Source organism: Acomys minous (assembly GCF_964271855.1).
Source record: "Acomys minous genome assembly, chromosome: 10".
Lineage (NCBI taxonomy): Eukaryota > Metazoa > Chordata > Mammalia > Rodentia > Muridae > Acomys > Acomys minous.
The window spans coordinates 43,951,041-43,969,572 of record NC_140491.1 but is presented as its reverse complement, the minus strand read 5'-3'; positions in this window follow the sequence as shown (position 1 = coordinate 43,969,572).

Below are 18,532 nucleotides of genomic sequence, written 5' to 3'. Positions count from 1 at the left end.
AGGGTGACTCCAGACGAGCAATGCTACTCCACCTTGATCTTTGCTCAAATAAGATTAAGATGTTGGTGCCCGCTTTAAGTATCTGATTGACTAGAAGAAAGGAATAATGTGGGAATTTACTTTTTGAAATAAAAATAGAGAGTTTACAATTCCATGTATGCCTTGCAGGTGGGCCCTTAAATTGTCAAGAACAAGAGAGTTTCCACTGAAAGGAATGGGGGATGTGAAACACATTTTCTGAAAACACACAGATTAAAATATACATATGTACATACATACATACACACACATATATATCTATATTTATGTATATGTGCATATATAATATATCTAGCTCCATAAATCTATATATAAAGAAAGAAAGATTCCTCCCAAGGAATCCACAATAAGAAAATGTAATCCAATGGCCGTAAAACAGGGCTTACAGAAAACAGGGAGAACCTGAGGAACCATACTCTGTGGCACAGGACCGGATCTTGAGGAAAGACTTACTGTCTAGAAAAACATCCTTTTTCCCAGATCCCCAGATCTTTGTGTGGTTACAAAGGACTCCTACCTGTGTCAAAGTCTTGTCTAATTCTTCCCTCCAAATAAACTATCTCACTTAACACACCCAGGGCCAGAGTTCCAATTCCTACTGTCCAGGCAGCTGAGACATCCCCATCCCTACTGTCTGCTCTTTAGAAGGTTCACAGCTTAGTTAATCATTTCTATCTAGACATCAGACTGGCTTGCTGGCTACACTTGAGCCCTCGGCTCCGTGTACTGCACAGGGATAGGAACAAACCAGTCTGCTAGGCTATTGACTGGCAAAACTCATCTTGACTGGGGTCAGCCCAAGTTAATGTTGGAAGGACTTACAATGGGCAAGAACTTGTCTGATATCCAAAACCGTTATCTTAGGCACTTCCGCTTATTCTGATGCCTGCTATTCCATTCCATTGCCCAGATTAACTCACCTGGACAGCGGTAGTATTACCGAGCCCCTGAGACTACATGTTGGCATATACTAATCGTTTGACTAAATGTGTCTCTTCTGACGCTCTCTAAACTGAGAAAGCCCATTTATGTATCTTAGTACACATTCTGCCCCAGGGACACCTATATAATGAGGAATAAGGGGGAACACATTTTAATATGGACCCTGAACCACAAGGGGAAAAAAAGCTGTTCCTGTTTCTTTCTCATTCCTGGTTGAAGCTGCCACAGTTGGCTCAACAGCCACAGGAGCATCAGCCTTTACCATCGGAGATGAAAGCTTAGACCAAGCAGGAATGTTAGTCAGGACATAGAAATACTAAAAGTTTCCATTTCTGAATTAGAACAACAGATTATCTCGTGGATATGGTCTAAGAAAATCTGAGAGGCTTAGACTTACTTCTCAGGGAATGGAAGACTGTACAGTTTTGGCTAAAAGCAAATAAACCAAGAAAACCAACTCATCCTTAACTGCTCCCCACCCCTTCTGCTGATCAGTAATCGGTAAAAAAAAAAAAAATCTTGTCATAATAGGAGGAAACTTCAAAAAGAGAGAGATAAAGTTGCAAATTAGATCATTGGTACCAGTTACTGCTCTCTTGGTGCCCCCTGGCTAACTACTCTGCTATTAGCACTGACTAGGCCTTTAATTCTCATTCTGATTGGATTCAAAGGTGGGATTCTACATTTAAGCTGTATTTCCAGTTATATAAAACAAAGGATAAATTCAGTCAAATTTATGGTCTTTGAGACCAACCATACCCTTTCAAAGGTGAAATAGTCCACAGTTTGAATCACACTAAAACCAGAGGCAAATGTGACAGGGCAAAAATTCTTCCATATTGTCTCAGTTAGAGCCATCTCTGGTTCAGTCTGAAACAGAGCCTAGCCCCCCTTTCTACCTCAGCCATGAGAAGTCCCATGGGAAAATACCCCATGAGAGAAATTCGGGATCTAAGTGCCCCTACTAACTGCATGATTTTGGTTTCTGCTGCTTGCTCCTGTTACTTGCCCTGTAAACTGCTAAGCAGGATGTCATTTTTCTGTGATCTTTGCATTTAGAAGTTCCCTTTAAAACACATCCTGGCCTGCTCTGTGAGAAATGTTCCTCTCCAGGCAGCCTCTGGGTGACTTAATATAGACTCTCAACTCGGGTTCTGTCATGTTGAGTGGTCTTTGAGTCTCTACCTGGGAACACACATCAATGTTAGCATGCACTGAATTCTCATCGTACATCAAGATTTGAAACTACGTTCTTTACACACACACACACACACACACACACACACACACACACACACACACGGGAGAGAGAGAGAGAGAGAGAGAGAGAGAGAGAGAGAGAGAGAGAGAGAGAGAGAGAGAGAGAGAGGACAGACTTACACATAATCTCATTGATGGTTCAGAATTGAAGAGGGAATATGATATGAGGAAAGTGTGTTTTAACAAAATTCCTGATACCTTTTATAGCCTGTACTTGACAATGTTTACTGTATACTTACTTTTCCCATTTCTAAGGTAAAATGTATTAACACATAAGAAACCATTGCTAGTGCCTAACAAACAGTAAGTGCTGGTAATGTGCTTAATAGATAAGAGAATTGGGTATAAGGAGAAACCATTTTTTTATGTATCTTTATCTTCTAAAACCTAACAAAGTCCATTATATACGCAGCTATGTCATACTTTCTGTGGTATCAGAAGGCTCCTGTGCTCAGCATGGGAAGGTAAACCTATTTCTAGCTGATTGAGTCATCCGAATGGTTCTAATGACTGGCCTGTATCAGCTTTGACGGAAACCATTTGCTGTGTCTGTTGCTGAAGACCTTAGACATTTTCTTAAGCCGCACAAATAGTTTTCAGGGCTAAAACCTCCCAGAAATTCCACAGAGGGGATTGAAAAAGGGACCAAAAAAAAAAAAAAAAAAAAGGCTGTGAAAGATGATTGTGTATATGTGGTCTTCTTCCTCTAGTATTAGGATTCTTACTGCCTAACTGTAGGTACTCTAATGATTTGCATTACTCCCTAAATCTCTACCCTCTTCCTGCAAGGAGCCATTCCTAACACCCTCAATCTAGTCTGAGAGCTACTGACCTGAAAAGAATTGCGCTCATCCTAGAGGACCTAGAAGCATAATAAATGCCATGCAATTCCAAATTCAAAAGATGACATTTCTCTCTCTCTCTCTCTCTCTCTCTCTCTCTCTCTCTCTCTCTCTCTCTCAAAAAAAAAAAAAAAAAAAAAAAAGATCCACACTTTCATTTTCATCTATTTGTGAATCTTTCCCCAGAACTGGGATCTCACAACAGCTCTGGAGACTTTCACATCTTCTTCCTACTTACTGCCCACATGCCATTTGTTACTTTCCCCAGCAGAGTTATTAATAGAACCTTCACAACTACAGCTACACAATAACCAGTCTGGATGCCAAATGACATCTAACGCAACAGATTTTCTTGCCTTTGTGGTAAACACGGTTCTTTCCCATTCACCCTCCCACTGTGATTTGTGACTCAAAGTTCTATCCAGAAAAGGGAAAATGGCATTCTAACTTTTACTCTCAGTGTTTGTATTTTGTTTTATTATTGTTATTATTTTAGTTTTTTTGAAAGTGGTGATGTTTTGACAGCACCTCCTGGGCCTTTTTGACAGTCAGGCTCTCACCTGGACTGTGAGGCCAGTGGCAGTTGGATTGAGTGCCAGTGACAAAGGCTGCCCTGCCTTGTATTTCCTCTCATGCCTTCTTGAATGGAAGCTGGAGGATGGAGAAGATGGCACAGTCCGAAGGGGAAGTATTTTCCTTGCTTCCAATTGCAAATTCAGCTTGTATTGCAATTATTTTGGAATCACAAATTAAAACTGCTGGATACCATTTCATTTTTGTTCTGTTTGAAAGTACTTGTTCCTACATGTGAGATGCAAAACATGTTATAACCCTGCTAGAGATGCTGGGGGCATCTTTAGAGTTTAAATGGGCAGAGTCAGAGAGCAGGGGCTCATTCCAGGTCCGCAGAAGCTTGTGTATATGTGAACAATTGCATAAGAGGGCAAAATGGCAACATTTGTAATGCCCAAATTAATAAATAGCTATATAAGAAAACTAAGAAAGTAAACCAAAGATACACTGATTGACACAGTAGCGTTGAATAAATCTCTTTTAAAGGCATGCCGAGTGACAGTGCTGCACACACGTACACTTGTACGGGATCAGTTGGACTTGAACAAAAAAGTCCACTCTTTGCTTGACCAGTGCCCTGATGAAAAATAACAAGCAAAGCCGCAAGACTGAAGAGAAGTCTCCTTGGAGATAGTTATGGAGAAGATGCCAAATGAAGAAGCCGAGAACTCTCTCCCTTTTTCTAGAAGCATGCCTGGTAACAGAAATAAAGGGATAACGCACAGGCATGGGGGAAGGTTTCTTCCCAGGCATGTATGGGAAAACGTGAAGATGAGTATGGTCAGTCCAAGGCCCAAGAAGAAGGAGAGGAGCTATAGGGAGAGTGTGAAAGGATGTGAGCCTTGGGGCAGAAGGCAAGAGTGTGAACATGGTTCTTAGGACAAAGTCACAATGATAGTTTAGCTTGCATACAGCATGCATTCAAGAGAAATTTGTCAAGCGGCTACACAGGAACTGCGAGAATAGATGAGCCGCCGCCTGTCTTGTTCTGGAGTATTCCTTCTCCAACTTCCTACAGTAGGCATCTCTCCTGCCATGGAAATGTCTCGGGCCACCATTTCTTGTGATAAACATTTTAAGCTTTTCTCATGTACTTCTGATAGAGAAATCAGCACCCCCACACTCATAAACGAATATAGCCTAGAACATTCCATTGGAGTTTTGTCATAAATGTGAAACGCCATTTACCATTTAGTTTGTGGGGATCCCACTATTATTATCTATAGTTCTCAAACATATATACAAGCGAGCTTCCTACTGGCACCTTCCCACTTCTAAAATCAGAATGTTGAAAAAAAGAACACTACTTCCTAGCTTTGTTAATGTAAATGCATTACAAGATCAGTATGCATGCTTTTATGCTGCTATGAGTTAAAATATTAAAAGAGTTAACAGGTATCTCCGTAACAGTCTGGTGCACAAGTTTGAGTCTTTTTTTAAAAATTTTTTTATTAATTTATTCTTGTCTTTCCTAGTCTTACAATTAAAAATCTGAAGGGGATATGAAGATAACGAGATAGGCTCACACAAAAGCAATTGGCATGCTAAGGCTTTTGGGAGGTGTTTTTGAAATTTAAAGCAAGCAATCACTTTGAAATGCTAGAAACAAGTTGCCTTTGCCCAGAAAGGGCAATCAAACATGCCAAGAGTGAGGTGACATGTATTTCCATGTTCTCCTCCAATCAACCTTGACCTTTTCCCTCAGCCCCTGCTGAGCAAAATGCCTTGGTTTGCAAAAACAGTTTCTGTAGGAATTTTGTGTTTTTGTGAAATTTGAACCACCTCGTAGGTCAAAGCAATCACCAAGTTAGTGTCAGAGTGATTCTGGTGAAAGTTATGTCAATGCATTTATGTATCAAATAAAAGAGTCTGCCTGGTTACTATAGCCCTAGTGTATGTGAGGGGACAGGCTGACGATGACCCCAGTAAAAATAATGCCATCATAGCACCTTCTGGCTACAGCAAAAGTCTGAATAACTACCGTCCCCAAATGGAAGCTGAAAGTTTCTTAATAAACTTAACCCCAGCACTCTGAAATACTCAGCAAAAACCAATGCGTTGTTGAAAGTCTTGTCCCACTAATTACCTACACATGCTGAACAGAGGAGCTAGTCAAGGCTACCCAGTAGAAATATTACAGGTGCACTGAAGGAAATAGTGCATTTTTCATAGCATTTCTTTTTTCTGTCAGCAGAACACACTCCAAAATACTACATTATTAGTTTTGCAGTCAGTTGAGAGCACTGAGACGTCCCTCCCCCACCCTCAGAAACAGGAACCTGCCGTCCTCCCAGAGGGAGCAGCAGCTTCCCAGACTAATCAGAAACTCCCACTGTTTCACCCACAAGGGAATGTGTAATTCTCTGCAAAGCCATCTATCTAAAATTGTATCACTTCCCTTGTTTGCCTTCTTCTTATCCTCTCCTCCTCCCACTACAATTTAATCTCTATACCTGCAAAGACTTTGGGTTTTTTTTTTTTCTCACCACTTTGTTCCCAATGTCTAAAATTGTTTCCAGCATAAAGCTCTGCTCAGTGAATACCTGCTGACTCACACAGCTACTGACATAAGACAGAGGTACTTTGCTCTCTGGATTCATAGGAGGTCAATCAGAAGAGCATGCGCTTTCCAAAGACCGTGTTAATTCGCGCATACACCAAGGAAAATGCAGAGATGAAGCAACAGAAGGGAGCCAACTTGTGCAGAAGATCGTAGTGATAGACAAAGTTCATTGGCAGAGTTCAAAAGTTGGTCCTTTCATTTTCCCCTGGTTTTTGAGAATCCTACAATCTACACCGTGGACTACGTGGTAGTGAAAAGCCTGTTAAACATGCTATGCCTTGGCATGTGAAACATCTTTTCCATTGAAAATTGTCTACTTCAACTAACTACCATCTGTGTATAAAAACCTATGTTACAGAATTACAACTGTCATGAAAATTCTACTAATTTCACCTAAATATAAATCTGTCAGGAAACTTGTTGCCAAAACAATGACTGTGGAAACCCCTTACCACCTCACAGGTAAGAATGTGTATATAATTATAGGAACAGAGTTTCCTAAATAAAAACACACTTAACTAGGGTAACCGGAGCAGGACATATTGTCTTTATAAGGGGTATATCCCAATCCTGACTGAGAAACGATCTATTAATTTGCACTGTCACATAAGCAGGCAGCTTTTATTCCAAGAAGAAATGCAAGAAAGCGTTTGAAAGAACCCTTCTGCCCAACACGTCTTTAATAATAGAGGTTTTGTGGGAATCTGGAAAATCATAAAAAATAACTGCAGATGAACTGATGTCTCCTGGTAAGAGTGCAGTAGAAACTAAAAACAAACAAACTAACAAGCAAACAAAAAACATTATGGATAATCATATGATACCATAATGCGATGATGCTGCAAGGGGACTGAACACCTAGGGTGGGCGGTGAAGAAATTCTTATTCTCACACCCAGAGATTAGTATAGCTACCACCTTTCATCAAAGCGGCTTCCTTTCACAGCAAGTGGAGGCCAGTACAGAAAACCACACCTGGACACAGGCAGAGGTGAATGACCCATGGGAGTTCAGACCCAACGGCTACATCTACAGCAGGTAACTCCTGTAGTTATGTCTCAGTGAACATTGGGAAAGAGCAAGAGGAAGGATGCTGGGCGTCAGAACACCAGGGAGTCTGCTGGGAAACAGCCTGTCCTAAGAATGGCTGCACAAATAAGACCTGAACAATGACAGCATCAATACAGGATAAATCTCACAGGGTTGCTCTGCTAGACAAAGAACTACAGGCAACCGATAACTGCCAAGAGAGGGAGAATTAACCTGTCCCTGACTTGAACTGTAATTGGTTACCCTGTAAGAAGTGGTCAGTCCTGAAATTACACACGTAGTTGGCAACAACAAAAACAGTCACAGCAGGCTGCATTTATACATTGGGACATTTATCTCTCACTTCTCTCTCATCTACCTATCTCTATCTATCGTATATTTATGTATTATCGCTCTACCATTTATCTGTGTACATATATATGTATATATGTATATGTACAAAATATAAACCATAATAAGGGAAAAGGAGGTTATTGATTTTAAAGTCAAAGAGAACATGGGAAGGGCTGGAGGGAGGAAAGGAAAGGGGGAGGTGATGTGATTATGTTTTAATTTTAAAGTACATGAAAAGGAGAACTGATCTTGGTCAGAATGTGTGCTTGGTTTGAGTTTGTCAATGAGTCTGATGTCAATTTCACTATATCTTCCTGGTAAGCCCTGGGCACCTTTCACAAACAAGAATATTAGGGACTTCATGACTTAGAGAAGTGTTCATTTTATTTTATTGGGGAAATTGGGTATCTTGAATTCTGTTCTTTCTAAGCTCCAGTTCTGTGATGTTGTTATTAGACTATAAATGTCATGGAGAAACAGTGATATTGAATATTTTTAATATGAGCCTAGTCTCCACTTATCACTTCCTTACTAAATTTTATATCTGATTATGTGTGATGGGAAATTTGATTTGTGTATGTGTGCATATGATCTTGTGTATGTGTAAACATGTGTTTGTGGGTGTGCATGTGTGTTTGTGGAGGCCAACAGTTGACATCAGGAGTCAGACTCAGTGCATCTTCCTCCTTATGTTTGAGACAGGGTCTCACTGAACCTGGAGCTCATTGATTGGTAAGACTTCGGCAAGTGCTTCTCTGCCTTCCCAGCAGTGGAATGACAGGCACACACTACCTCCCCAGCACTGGGATAACAGGCACAGGCTGCCTCCCCAGCACTGGGATGACAGGCACAGGCAGCCTCCCCAGTACTGGGATGACAGGCACACGCCAACATGCTCTGCTTTCTCTTGTCTTCATAGTCAAATTTCAGACCAAGGCCATCAGGCTTATGTGGCAAGCACTTTAACAACTGAGCCATCTCACCAGATCTTATCTGAGACTTGCTATTCTTCTTCCAACAGGAAAATTAATAGCATGTTGTTTAAAATATAGAAATGTGTTTTATCCTTTTGTATGACTTGGAGAGATTGTAAGACAAACTACATCCTGGAGGGAAGAAATATCAAATATTTAGAAGAATCTGTTGAGAGTGTTTTCACTTGCTTTACTATGTAAGGCCTTTTTAGATAGTATCTACCTTCCTTTAAGCTTGAGATATTTTTATGTACAAGAAATAGAAATGACTGCTCAATTTTATGGATAACATCCTTTCCTCTGTTTTATTTTGTTTGTGATCTAAATAAAATCTACTTTATCAACAAAACCCCCTAAAACACCCTTATTACCTACACTTATCAAGCTGTGTATTTGAAGCAGTAGAATTTATACTTTGAATATCTGATACTTTATATCTTTAACTATGTTTCCTTATGTATGTTGTTTTTTTCTAATGTTCTGTGCATAGTTGAAGTTATGCAATATTATTGTCTGTGTTTAGATTATTTCTTTTAGAGCAGTGAAACACCAACTAGTTTACATTGTTATCACTATTAGCACCTCTCAATAACAAGCATGTTTTGCTAAATACTCTTTCCATATAGGTGAATTCCAAGTACTCAAAATTAGTGCATTGGATAGCACATAAGCCTCTAACCTAACCATTAAAATATCACTATAGGTAGTCTTACTTGTGTAAGCTTGGGATTAGGATGTTCAAATAACTACAATTCGAGCAACAGGAAAGCCGGATCACACACTTTTTCAAAACGTGTAGGAATTTAAGATTCCTCAAAGCAATGAAGGTTTGTGACTTGGCTTTAAAATAAAAGGAACTCCATGGTTAACATATGATCCAGGTTGCTTCATTATCCTTGAGAGGCTTGCTTATTTCGAGAGGTTGACAGAGGTGTGAAGGGGCCTGGGAAAGTTTCCTATGGCGTGATGGAAACAGACAAGAGTTGGGAGTTCAGGATTGGTTGGGAAGTAGAGGGTGTGACAAATCGCCATGCATGAGGATCTTAAAAGTACAGATGAAGAATCATAATACACAATAAGTATAGCAATTTCATAAGGAAAACCTTATCTTGCCATTATGTTGGCTTCGGGTCATATTAAGATTTTGGACTCAACCTTTTGAAGAAGACAGTATCCTGCACCTCCTCATCGCACATGAACAGCACTTAAGAAATAATGTAGAGTAATACAAACTAAAATAATAAGTCACCTGTAATATGGCCACATGGGAGAAGCATGAAGTATATAGACAGTGAAAAAGAAATATGTGGCTCAACAATAAATATCAAAGACACCAGTTAGGAGTATCTGAACAGCAAAGAGAGCAGCAACAACAGAACACCAGAAAACAAATCGACAATAGAAGGTGAGTCAGATGAAAACGTCTACACTGATGCATGAAAACCCAAGAACATGACATTCTTAGAGTAACACTATAAAAAAGACACTAGATTGTGATTGTTAATACTGATAACGAGCTCAGTAAGATTTTGATTCACCATGGAAACACATTACGTTCTGTTGAGAGAGTTTCTTTCTTTCTTTCTTTTTTAATATTATTAATTTATTCAGATTACAACTAAATTGTTATCCCATCACTTGTATCCTCCCATTCCTACCTCCCTCCTGCTTTCATCCTATTGAATGTGATTATCTTTATAAGAAAAGTAATGTTCTCTCTTCAGGCAGCACCTGAAGTGGATCTGGCATTTGGTACTAGGGCAGCCACGAGAGAGGGCAGAACCCTTAGCAGCTGTAGCACAGGTTCTAGGAGTGTCATACAGGATAAGATGCAAGCAAAACACTTGGAAGGGCGGTAACAAGGAAATTCCTCTAAAAATGGAGAGAGTTTCAAAACAGGCTGAACTGAATTGGGAAGACTCATCGTGAGTGTGATCGGTACCATGCCGTAAGTTTGTCCCAATAATGACTAACAAGAAGAAAGAAAGAAGAGCATCACCAGCATCCCTCTCTCTGCTTACAGACTGCATTCACAAGGTGCCTGGCCAGGTTATAGTCCTGACACCATGCCATGCCTTCCCCATTGTAACAGATAATAGCCTCCAACCATAAGACAACACAGATCTTTCTTTCTTTAAGTTATTTTTGTCAGGTGTTTTGTCACAGTGATGAAAAAGTAATGTACACAATTTTTAAAGCCTAGTACACATTTTTAAATGTGTGTGAGTGTGTGTGCGTGTGTGTGTGTTTGTGTGTGTTTGGTTATATATTCCAATGATAACTTAAAGATTCATATTGTGCTGTCTGTGAAGATTAAAATACTGTAAGAGAGTATATACCTACCTACTGAATGAATAAAGGGCATGGGAAAAGATTTTAAAATGTGTCAATAAAAAGTAAAAACGAAAATTAAATGGGATTGGGAGGCAAGGAGGGAGGGGGCTACAATCAAGATGTAAAGAATGCAAACTGCAGAACAAGCAAGTAACTTATATTGTTAATCCCCCTACATGGGAATAGCTCTGAGACCGGCTGAGACATGGACGTCTACGCCTAGACAATACTTCTTGTTGGCTACAGCATCCCCGTGAGTTATTATTAGATGCCATTCTTTCTATGGCAGGAATGAAGATTTACAGGTGTCTTTCTTCTGTTCATACAACCAGCAGAGGACCAGCCTTAGTTGTTGTGTGCATCCTGCACACCTCATACATTTATAATTTAAGGACTGTTCAGTGCTGGAGGAATTAAAAGTGTGTGCTAAGGGCATATCTGTATTCCAACCAGATCACACAGACCTAGGTCTTTGGATGTGATACGTTGCCAGAGTAGCCATGTTGCTGGATTAAAATTCCTCTACCCAGACTTATCTTGTAAATGTTTCTTGTCTAGTTATAGTAGATTATAGTAGATATGGACTGTGAATTTGGGCATTTCTGCATAAAATCACACATTCCCACTTATCACCCCCCCCCCCCCCCCCCGCTGCCGCTATTTCTTTTTTGTGGAGAACTACAGACCTGCTTTGGAAAACTTTCATTTCTCATGGGGATTTTTCTTAGATAAGACTTTGAATCGATTTAGTTATAGTGTGTAGTGTGGTCTCATTCTAGTCACTTCTAGGATTTGGATTTCTTTGAGATAGGGTATCACAATGTTGCTCTAGCTGGCCTAGAACTCTCTATATAGACTAGGCTGGCCACAAACTCAGAGACATGCTTACTTCTGGTTCCTCACTGCTGAAATTAAAGGGATATGCTACGATGCCAGCTTCATTACTATTTTCAACTGTTTAAGACATGGTAGTTTTATTCATTTATTTATTTATTATAATTACTTGATCTCATTCCTCCATGGGTTTTCAGGGAAAAAACATAGCTATTTTCCTCACATGTCTTGTCCTTTCCTAATAAATAAACTTCCATGCTGAGGTGATTTGAGAAATTGTCAAGGAGTAATGCAATGTCATACATGTACTTTAAGACCATAAAGGCTTATTACAACAAATTCTAATAGCTGGCTACCCTAGTTACTGTTGGCATTTCTGTTTGTTAATTGTTCAAATGCAGTTTAAATTTGGGTTTGGTTGTCTATTTTCAGAAGTTTTGTGAAAACTTCACTCTTACCCAGGAAATGACAAAGAAGCATACTAAGCCCCGCCTTCGAATTAAGCTGTTGAATACAAAGGCTTTGCAGGTTTAGCTACTCTGTGCAGAATGGCTGTGTACATGCTGGAGGCATCAATGATAATTTAATACAAGTACTTTGAAAGGAGATTATTGAGTCAGTAAGATGAATCTGAAAGTCAAGTCACAAGAGAGACTTTGATGTTAGGGTAGAGACATTACTGATATTTTCCTTGTTGAACAAGTTTCTACCCATGAATAATGCACAGACCACTTCTTGACAAGTGGAATAGAAAAAAAAAAAACACCACAGGGAAATGAAATCCATGGATAGACTAGAATGAGGAAGCTGTTGGGGTGTGCTATGGAAGGATATGCTTTTCAAAATCTACTGCAAGGCAGAACAAAGCAAAGCTCATGATACAGTTCAATGGAGGGTCACTCAAGAGGTAAAAATGGATAAGAGAAGCTGGACATCAACAGTACTGCAATGAGTATAAACACTAAACCAATGTTTGAGGCAAGGCAGAGCGGAAGTGTGTCACTCACTAAGCAGCCAGAGCACGTGCCCTGCTTAATGCTTTCTTCCCTCTAGGGCCCACAGCCCTAACTCTCATGGGTTTGAACTAGACTTGTGGGAGTAGGTGCGAATGAAGTCTTAAGGGTGGAGGAGCTCTTGTAGTGGCCCAGGTGCCCTCTAACAGTCTAACCCTATGCCTTCCCAGAGGAGGACACAGCTCAAAGGGAACGTCTAAAAGCACTGGAGAGAGCCTTCGCACGAACAGAACTGTGCTGGCACCCTGTCCTTGACCTCCCAGCTTCCACAATTAGGAGGAATGAGCTTTTGTTTTTCCAGGTCTCCCAGTGTCTGTCAGCTCTCACTCACAAAAAAAGTTACCAGAGAAGATCTTTTCCTTAGTCTCTGGTGCGCTGTCCTGTGCCCAGATGTCCTGACTAGCTGTGAGATAGAAAATATCTAGGTTAGCCGTTCTCAGCCTGAGTTCTGAACCCTTTGCAGTCACATATCAGATTACCTTGCATATCAGATATTTATATTACCATTCATGACAATAGCAAAATTATAGTTATGAAGTAGCAAAGAAATAAATTTATGGTTGGAGTGGTCACTACAACATAAGGAGGTGTATTAAAAGTCACGGAGGAGAACTGCTGCTCTCAGTGAAAGGATAGGTGGATTCAGATGATTCTTCAGCAGATGGCTCCAGCACCTGGTCAAGGCAGTGCATAGAAGTCAGGTGAGGTTACAGGGTCAGCAGTCAGGTCTTGAGACTTTGGGAAACAGTATGAGTCTACTGCATGGCTTTCTAGGAGTGTCTATCTCTATGTATTTGAACATTTTGAGGTGCTAAAATGAAGAGAGAAGATTTAATCCAAAATGGAATTTATCCTGTAAAGGAGGGGAGGGGGAAAGAGGAAGAGCCAGACATCAGTGAAGGACAAGATCAAAACAGCTTGTCTGTTGTCTGATGCTGCAAGGCACCAATGCATCAGGCTAGCATTAGGACTCTTTGCTTCTAGAATTTTCTGCTTACTATTCTGGACATAGTAATAGAACCTATGTCATGATTTATATCAAAACTGCTCTCAATTATTTCTACAATGTTTCCTAAAAGAAGTGCCCCCTCCCCAAATAGATGTGAGGGGTGTGTTATTCAGCTTTGTATTGCTGTAACAAATTATCTGATATCATTACCATAAAAAAAGAAAAAAGGTTTATCTTCGTGCATAATTTCAGGTTTCAGTCCATGATCGCTTGGCCCCATTCATTGCCTTGGCCCTCCTGCAGCATCCTAGCAGGAGTATGTGGCAAAGATGGCCTGTTCACCAGCAAACAAATAGAGAGGCAGAAAAGCATTAAGGTTGGACTATCTCCACCATAAGCAAGCTCAGGTGACCTAACTTCCATTCATCTTTTAAAATGTCTGCCAACTCCCAGCATCAAGAAGTGCAAGGAGCTGTCAACACACGGGCCTTCAGAGTGCACTACATTTGATCAGATAACTTAACCAATAGACAGTTATTACTCATAGCTCCAGAAGCTAGGAAATCCAAGGTGGAGGTTGAGGATGATGCAGGGTTGGTAGGGATCATCTGACCACATCTTCAAACAGGCAAGACAAAGAGAGGGAGATGGAGAGGGAGATGGAGAATTCTGCATCTGTGTCTCTTCTTACAGAGCACTAAACCCAAATAGGTGGGCTCCTGCCTCAGGACTGATTATCTCCCTGTGGCCCTATCTCTTCATACCATGAGTCAAGATTTCAACATCTGGATTGAAGTGCGAGATGAACTTTCAGTCCATAAAAAGAGTCTGTGAAAATGTTATTATATATCTGTGCTGTTGAGTTTGCAAATGAGAGAATGATATTTTTCATAAAGAGTTATCTATAAACGCTAAACAATTACAGAATAATGCTGTATGAAAATCTGCTGCCATTACCTCATGAAGAAGAACAGACATCGCCAGAACACAATCCTCGGCTTGTGCTAGAACGGCCCTGGGCCATTGCCTTCCTGGGCTTGGAAGGAAGATAAGAATGACATGAGTCTGTCACCCCAAACTTATGTTACCCCCTCAGTCTCTCCCCTGAAGACTGATTCAACGATGAATCAACAGTTCTAAAATTCCGTCCATCGAGAATAATATACACAGAGAGGCGGAGCTCAGATGCCTGATGTTGACAGCTCTTTCTGTTCTTCCCGAGGACGTCACTTCACAGAACGTACATGAGGCAGCTCACAGCCACCTGTAACTCCAGTTTAGGGGACCTAATACCCTCTTCTGAACTCTGTGGGCACCTGCACTCAGTGCACATAACACATACACACACACACACACACACACACACACACACACACACACACACACTTCACTCACACACACTGGAAATAATAAAAATAAATATTTTTAAATGTTTAAAGTAAGAGATGAGAAAATGTGACCTTCAATAGTTTGTTTGAAAACTGTTCTATATGGGAGAGGGAAAGGGAAAGAGTGATACAGCTTAAAAAAAACTAAGGCATGGGAATAAAAGATGTGAAAACCTTTAACAAAATAGGAGGTAGAAATGCCACAAAATGCTTTTATAGTACAGGTTTTTCCATTACAATAAAATGTTCCATGGCATGGTATTTTAATCAAAATTACACTGGGAGATTGAAATGGAACCATTAGAGTGTAGACCATTTACTTATCTAACTAGAGGACCTCCACAGATTGTAAGCAATTTTGTTTCATTTCACATCTTGCTGTGTCATGTCGCATATCAGATATGCAATTGAAAATGAAATTATCTGTAACCATGTCACCTTAATCGTATTTATTTAAAAATGCAAAGGCTCTTCCACGGTACCTTATTAATTCTGAAAATACAATACAGTAATTTTAACTAAGGACTGTGCATAAAATTAAGTTTGAGGATGTGTTGGAGATTGAGCCAGCAAGTAATGGGAGTTGTGAAGGAAACAGTGCACATAGACATGGCTGTGCCTGTGAGAGCAAGCATTCTGGAACAAGGATGCTTCGTGTCTCTCTCCCCGCCAACCCACCCACACACATCTCACACACATCTAAGACTGAATACTCGGATCACATGAGCCAGCCTAAGTGTCCTTGCCTCATCTACCTACAGAAAACAAAATCATAATGGTCCCTTTAACAGGTAAGAGACTGACAGCTGGGCTCTCCCATATGTCCACACCTTGCTATATAATCTCACACTGGGATGCTGACAACATTTGATTATACTGATACGCTGACCGTAACAGCTACACTGAACCACACAGTACTAAGACTGTGGAGTCACAGCTTTTTGGGCTGAAGGGGGTTGTTGTTTGTTTGTTTGTTTGTTTGTTTAACAGTATGGATAGGTTTTGCTCATCACACCTTCTCAGATGGGGAGAATGCTGAATGCTGCTTTCACCAGCCTGGCTATAGGAAGAAGCTTATCTGGCCTTCTCAGTAAGCCACAGTGGTTTTATGCTCAAAGATTTGTTCAGGGAGAGAGAGGGGGAGGGGATATTTGTAATTCTGTGCACATCTGTGTGTCTTTGTGTGTTGTTTGGTGTCTATGTATTTTGGGTTGACAGACAGGTGGAATATGTAAACATGCATTTTTTACAAAACTTTATCTAATTGCTACATAGAGTTATACCCAATGCTCATTTTAGTTATCTTCATTAATTCATATCTAAAGATCTTCCTTTCATCAAATGGCATTAGCAGAACACACACACACACACACACACACACACACACACACACACACACACACACGCTTGTGTGCCTGCACCTGCTCACGCACAGAGGCGTACACACATAAGCACACAAGCACACACACACCCTGTTTCTTTGTACCATATATTTCTAATGTAAAAATTCTGAATTCTGACTGTGTGTTGTCTCTACCTGTCTGATGACAAGAAAGTTGTTTCATTTCTGCAAAGAAGATGAATAAAAGTAGGGACTCCCCAGGGTCCTGGCACCCCATCATGGAGGAACCTGCTGTGTACGATCCCATCACACTGCTCCTTGGCCTTGAGCAGGCTGGCACTTGCTGATCGCACCTAAGCATCTCACTCCAAATCTTCTGTGATTCGATATTCTCCTCCTGTTTCTTTGTAACTCACGAAACGCAGCATGCCTCTCAATGCGAGAGACTTGCCGGTGCCAGCTTTGGGAGGAACAATAACCCCATGTTTGACTATGCTATATAGAAAACCTCATCTACCACTTCTGAAAAGCCATGTCCAGAAAAAAGTCTTATGCAATGAAAACAAAAAGGTATGGTGATAATAAAAAGATAATTATTCACTTAATTTTTAGTATGATAGTTTTTCCATTGTAATGGCATTGTTTAGGCTAAAAGGAGAGTCATCATAAAGGACAGAATAGAAGAGACAGAAAACAGTATGGAAGATGACTGACCTTAATTTCACAACAGGATACAGGGAAAGCAGAAGGAAGTAGTACCAGCATGTAAAGTAGTAATATCTGCTCAGAATTTATATGTGGAAATTCTGTTGAGGAAAATGAAAAGCAGAAGCCAGAGATTAATGACCTATTTCCTAGTGTTTGCTCCTTGTGAAGTGGTCTGCTCTGAAAGTTTGAATAAATTCATGGACTTGTGGTTGTTGTTCTTGTTGGTTAACTTTTTTGTAAAATTAAAATATTATTATATCATTTCTCCTTTTCTCTTTTGTGCTTCCAAACCCTCCCATGCATATCTCATGATCTTTCCCAGATTCATGATCTCTTTTTATTTATTTGTTGAGATATATGACAAACATATGTGTATATAAAGCTATATATTCCTAAAGATATAAATATATAGATATAAATATATAATCATATATATTCCTAAAGATATAAATATATACATATAAATATATAATCATATATACTCCTAAAGATATAAATATATAAAATCATATATATTACTAAATACATAAATACAGCCTACTCTGCCCATATAAATATGTGTGTGTGGTGGGGGAGCAGGTCTTTGTGTATGCTTAGGGCACCATGAGGTGAGATTTACTCCGTCCATGTTAGGGAATCTACTGCTATCATCTTTGTTTAGGTCAAGCCATGTTGTTGAGATTTCATGGGTATAGCATCCCTGTCAATACTAGCTGACTCAGTTCACAACAAACATCCTGTTCCTCTGGCTTTCATAATCTTTCTCACCCTTCTTCTGAGATGCTCCCCAAGCCTTTGGTGCTGGAGTGTGTTGTAGGTAAATCTGTTGAGGCTAGGTACCACATTATTTCTTGTTCTCTGTATTTTAATGGGTTGCGGTATTCTGAAATTATCTCTTTTTGTAGAAAAGAAAAATTACTTTGATGAGGGATGGCAGCTATATTTTTCTGTGGGGCATAAGGATAAATATTTAGACTATATCTAGGAATAATGCTGATTTAGTAAATTAGCAATAATAAGTTCACCCCCAAGATCTATAATCTCACTAATGGCTGTTCAACAAGAGGGAAGCAATTGTCCACTGTGGTGGCACAAGCCTTTAACCCTGAGAGCAGAGAGGCAGGCAGATCTCTGAGTTTCAGGCCATCTTAGTCTGCAGAGCTAGCTCCAGGACAGCAAGGGTTATACAGGGAAGCACTGTCTCAGAAAAATAAGAGAACCCAAGACAACAGTGACTGCACAGTGACTGAAAGGCCAAACTGAGAGCTACAAAACACTGGTGCTTATGTTTCCCAGGTGAGAAGGGACTACAAAGTATAGAACACAGGTGAGTCTGGCCTCTGGCCACCCATATAATCCACAAAAATGTGCCTGGGTCCCTGCACACCT